Source organism: Drosophila yakuba, unplaced genomic scaffold, assembly GCF_016746365.2.
Source record: "Drosophila yakuba strain Tai18E2 unplaced genomic scaffold, Prin_Dyak_Tai18E2_2.1 Segkk50_quiver_pilon_scaf, whole genome shotgun sequence".
In the NCBI taxonomy this organism is placed as follows: Eukaryota; Metazoa; Arthropoda; class Insecta; order Diptera; family Drosophilidae; genus Drosophila; species Drosophila yakuba.
In genome coordinates, this window is record NW_025048817.1 from 338,138 (window position 1) to 344,137 (window position 6,000).

The 6,000-nt window shown below is 41.7% G+C and overlaps 1 pseudogene; it reads left to right on the forward strand.

The window, feature by feature from the left end:
• The window catches only part of LOC120320445, a 133,128-nt pseudogene extending 127,338 nt beyond the window's left edge, over positions 1 to 5,790 (forward strand).
• The last annotated feature ends 210 nt before the right edge of the window (positions 5,791 to 6,000 follow it).

Consider the following 6,000-nt stretch of genomic DNA (forward strand, 5'->3'; position numbering starts at 1 on the left):
TTGAAGGTTTTTGTTGTTTATATCAAAAACATTGTTTCCAAGAGCCTTAAGGCATTTTTATATATGTTTATAAAAGGTTCAATGGCATTATCCCAATGATGTGAAAAGGTACAGACAACACAAACAAAAATTTGAGTAATTTCTGTAAAAGCACGAGTTGGAAATCATACTTATCCAGTCGCACGTGGGCGAAATGGTCCATATTGACGTAGACAAACTTTCGAATTTCGCTATCATGCATTGCATTCGAGACATAAATGGCCCCAATTTGAAGTTAGTTAGTTACCTACCACCAAGTAGTCCATATACAGCGAACAACGAATCAGCCTTTAATTTAGGAACAATAATCTCATCATTATGAAACCAGTATGGGAAAGCACAGTATATTAAATGAACAAGTGGAGGAATTTCACAATATCCTAATGGAGATATCAATTAGCATTGAAGTCAACAAGAAAATTGTTGAAACTATATAACTAGTTATGCGAGCCACGATAGAATGAAACAGCACGTTTAATATGGTCTTAGTCGTAGATCCCATAGAAGCCATTTATACAACCATTGACGGACCATATTTGACAATTAAATACGACAACAAAACAGCTTAGCAAAGTAATTTGATAGCGTCCATACTACGAGTAATACGTTAGATTATAAAAGGTTTAGAAATAAACTAAGCTTATTGTTCACAGTAGAACGTGTACAACCGGAAAACTCATTATAACTCTACAACTCATTAGGTTAGGTTTTTCTTACCTCAGGCATCACTCTAAATAAATATTATATAGATATAAAGAGAATAGTCTTCATATCCCTACAAAGCGACTGAAAAAAAGACATTTTTTTTCGGCCTGTGGGCGTTAGAGTGGGCGCGGCAAAAAGTTTTTTCGCAAATCGATAAAAATTTACAAGACTAATACAAAAATAAAAAATTTCAAAGTGTGGGCGTGTCTGTTTTGGACGGTTTGTGGGCGTTAGAGTGGGCGTGGAAACATGAATCGACAAACTTGCGCTGCTTCTATGTCTCTGGAGTCTGTATGCTTAATCTCAACTTTCTAGCTTTTGTAGTTCCTGAGATCTCAGCGTTCATACGGACGGACAGACAGACAGACGGACAGACAGACGGACGGACAGACGGACGGACAGACGGAAATGGCCAGATCGACTCGACTATTGATCCTGATCAAGAATATATATACTTTATATGGTCGAAAACGCTTCCTTCTGCCTGTTATTAATTAATTACCTTCTGTATTAATTAATCACCCAACAGAATTCTTTTTAAAAGCCTAATTATTATTTATGGAATTTATGGATTTCATAAAAAAAAGTTTTCTGCAATTTTTTTAACGTATTTAACTCCCAGCGGCAAGCACTGGAAGACTGATGTGAGAGGACTCCTAGTCAGCATCATCGTTTCAACTTGACCGCAGCAAGTGAATGATACATACGATACCTTTGACATATTTAATAATTATAATTACAATTCTTGCATTTTACGGGTATTTGATATCAATATTGAATGTAAAATTACAAAAACTATACAAAGAGGGGAATTAACAAATTGAAAGAAAACCTGAGGTCCAGAAATAACATTTTGGATCAATACTTAATCACAGTCTTATCTGTAGGAATTTTATTGCAATTTAATTCAATATTTAAAAAATAACGAAGTTAATTAATGGTAATGAGTTTGGCTATTGTAAGCCATACATAGTGAATTATAAGAGTGTTTTTTTAGGAGGCTTATGTTTTTAAATAAATTTTGTAATTAAAAGCAAATGCGCACGTTTCGGTAGAGAGCAGATTTTTTTTATTTGAAAGATAATTTGATGGCCTTAATGATAAAATATAACTTCGGGCAAACGACCATCACATGAGTTTTTCAGAAAATGCATCTTGGAAGTTCAATACTCGACCTCTTTTTCAAGCATATGGAGCCGTATGTCGGCAATAGCTCGACCAATATTTTCTTCAGTGCGCATTCTGCCTCCCATAAGACGGGCGAAGCAAACGGTGCATTTTCAAAAACGAATTTTATTCCGAAAAAATTCAACGATTTGGTTAACCTACTCATCATTAATTGCCAAACCAAACTGAACATATAGCACTCGACAGAAGTCAGCTGACGGAGGGCGCTGTCCGACAATTATTGCTGGGGACTTTAATGCCTGGGCAGTCGAATGGGGCAGCATGGTATCCAATCCCAGAGGCAGAGCGGTGATAGATGCTATGATGATGCTGGACCTGACCTTGCTGAACGACGGCCGCGTGCCCACGTTTAATAATAACAGGGTAACCTCATTTATTGACGTCACTTTTGTCAGCAGAGGCCTAGTGGCTAACTTAAGCTGGACGGTACTGGACGTGGTAACGCTGAGCGATCACGCTCTGATCACTTTTTGCGTCTCTTCGACTGGCACAATCAGAAGTCAACCGAGAAGATCACTGGGGCAAGCATGGGATACCAGGAAGTTCGATAAGGATATGCTGCAATATCAGATCGACACCCTACTAATCCCAACGGGTGACGCAGAGACAATGGCGGCGGAGCTTATGAAAATACTCGTAGCAATGTACGATGCGACAATGCCTCGCAAAAAAAAGGTGCAGCGTAAGCCCCCCGTATACTGGTGGAGCCCCGTCCTTCAACAGATGCGATCGGAATGCCTCAAGGCTAGGAGGAGAGCACAACGAGCCAGAGGTAGCCCCCATCAAACGGAGCTTCTGGAAGCTTTTAAAGCCAAGCGAACCGCGTTCAAGCACGGAATCTCGGCGGCCAAGGCACAGGCCTACAAGAATCTGCTGGATAGCGTAGACGACGACATCTGGGGTCTGGCCTATAAGCTGGTAAGCAACAAACTGCGGAAGAGAGATGTCCCCCTTTGGATCCTGATGTCCTGGCCAACATCGTTGCGGAGCTTTTTCCGATGCAGTCGACCACATGGCAGCCATTAGCCGCAGCTCCAGTCTCCGACTTCCCGAGCATCACTGCACAGGAGGTTGTGGAGGCAGCAAGGCGCATCAAGGCTAACAAAGCCCCTGGACTTAATGGCATTCCGGAAGTAGTCGTCAAAGCAGTGGCGTTGTCTAGACCGGACATCTTCAGGGACACCTTTCAGCAGTGCCTCCTGGACGGAGTCTTTCCAGCAAGGTGGAAAAGCCAGAAGCTGGTACTGTTTCCTAAAGGGAAAGGTTCAGCACAAGCTGCAGTCAGCTACCGTCCACTATGCCTTCTGGACATAGTAGGAAAGCTATTTGAGCGCATCCTATATGCCCAAATAGAGGCGGTAACCGAGAGCACAAACGGTCTAAGCAGCCACCAATATGGCTTTCGAAAGGGAAAGAGTACCCTCAACGCACTCACGGCAGTGAGAAACATTGCCAAGAACGCGCTCGAGGGCGACAGATGGCTAGGTGGCAAAAAAAAATACTGTGCGATTGTCACGTTGGACGTTAAAAACGCATCTAACACGGCAAGATGGCCTTTAATCCTCGATGCTATGTACTGGTGATCCTCAAGAATCTGTACTTGGAACATCATGTACGATGGTATACTGTCAATCAGGAAGCCCTCAGGAGCTGAGCTGCACTGCTTCGCAAATGACGTGGCTATAACTGCAGTTGCCAAAACGATTATGGAAACCCAGGAGAAGTGCAACTCAACAATTAGAGCGGCCATCGACTGGTTTGAGAAAGCTGGACTAGTAATAGCGGCACATAAAACTGAAGCTGTCTTATTAAGCAGCAGGAAGAAGGTGGAGAGCATGCAAGTCTCAGTCAGCGGAACCCAGGTGTCTTCAGCGGAGTCCTTGAAGTACCTCGGAGTCCTCATAGACCACAGGCTATCTTTCAAGGATCATGCTAAATACGCTAGCAGAAAGGCAGCCATCACATCGGCAGCCTTATCTCGACTTATGCCCAACGTGGGAGGCCCCAGAGACCCAGCCAGGAGGCTATTGGTAACCGTAGCAAAGGCTACGCTTCTATACGCTGCGCCAATTTGGAGTGACGCCACAAAGAAAGGCTCATACTAAAATGGAGCGCGGATGGTGATAAGGTCGATGGCCCTTAGGCTAATAAGAGGCTTTAGAACGATATCTCAGGATGCAGATCAAGGCTCTTGTTCTCATCAGCAATGGTGCTACACGGGACGAGGCTTACGAACGGGTGGTTGGAGAGTGGCAGACGAGATGGCAAATGTCGCAACGGGGAAGGTGGACCTACCAACTCATCCCGGAGATAGACGCATGGACGCAGTGCAGCCACAAAACTTTGGACTACCACATGTCGCAATTCCTCACGGACCATGGCTGCTTCCGGGCCTACCTACATCGTTTCCGCCATGTAGACTCAGCCCAATGCCTATACTGCATTGATGCGGTGGAAACCGCGGAACATGTGCTAATGCACTGTAGGTTCTCGGCGGAGAGGGAACAGCTGAAAGCGTTAACTGGAGACCCGCTTAGTCCAAATGGATTGATCACGGCGATGACGGCGAATGTAAATAAATGGGAGCTGGGACTCCGCATCATCATAAATATGATGAAACGAGTCCGTGCCGACGAGACGGCCAACAGAGCTGGCAATTAAAACACCGAAGGAGTGTTCCTGTGAGGTGGCGGGATAAGAATACTACCTCAGCGTTCCCGGCTTGTCGCAAAAGGCGACTAAAGGGTGGAAAGGAGGAGCGCTACATGGCCAATGCATCAGGAAGGGAGAGCGACCTGGCTTCACATCCTGCTTATCGAAGTCTTACCTTGACTGGCAGTTCCAGTGAGCTTTTATAGGACTGAGGAGCATACGGAGGTTTTTGTTTTAGTGCGTAGGCATAATCCCACCAGGGGTGATGGATCGTGCATGCCACCTACGGACGGTAGGTGGTATCTTTAGAAGATTTTAATTTTCCTACCGTAAGAAGATACAAAAAAAAAAGTCAGCTGACATGAAAGATGGCTACACTGAACCCCATTGAAAAAAAACCTAAAGAACACCCGATATTTCCACAATAGTGTATGTTCAAATCAGTTTTACCCGCAATGTAAAAAACGCTTCGCTTGCGATGTTATCATTTAAAAAAATATATATACAAATATATAAATATTTTCCATACTCTAATATGGTTTGTTATTGTAAGTATAGAAACTTAAACGGTTACAATAATATATTTCAGAGGCATTTAATAAAGCGTCAGTACTTCAAATCTGATAAAATTTTAAATATTAAAACAAGCATTAAAAACAATTTTTAATGCACAAATTCTCCTTATGTAAATTTTTTTTTTCTTTAAGGCTTGAGCTACATTCGGAAAGTGGAAATAATAAGCCAGAATTAATTTTTATGGACCAAGTAGAAGATATATCATCGGATTTTATTCTGCACAAAAACGAGAATTGCATTCAAATTCGCATTAATGATGGAACCCGAGATGGAAGAATTATTTTGACAAACCCAGTAAGCAAAATACCTACTTTTCTAACCATTTAAGCACGAACTATTTTTTATTTCAGGATGAAATAGGATTAAAAGAATGGGCATCTTCTCTAAGATCCGCACACAAAATTTCTCAAGACCTCTTGGGATCTATGGCTAAAAAAGCTGGAAAAATATATGGCAGTGAAAGAGATGTCAACAAATCCATGTATATTTTTGGTGCGAACTGTTCAACGAAAACTTCTAACGGGTCTAATTAATATATTTATATTGAGTTTATAAGCTTAAAAATTTATAACATGTAATATGTAGAGGTACAGCTTATAAAAATAAATGTGAAACTCCTTAAAGATTAAATTATTTGCTAGTATGGTTCTCCTTAAACGCAATAACACATTAGGTTGCAGACTTCAGAAATTAGTAAGCAATAAATTACAGTTTGTAACAAAGTGAACTTTTTATAAATTACAGTGCGGTTATGTTTGTAATAAAGAAAGTTGTCCGAATTTTTACAAAAAAATCGCACATGCTAAATTTGATAGATGTCGACACATCCGGAGAGACTAC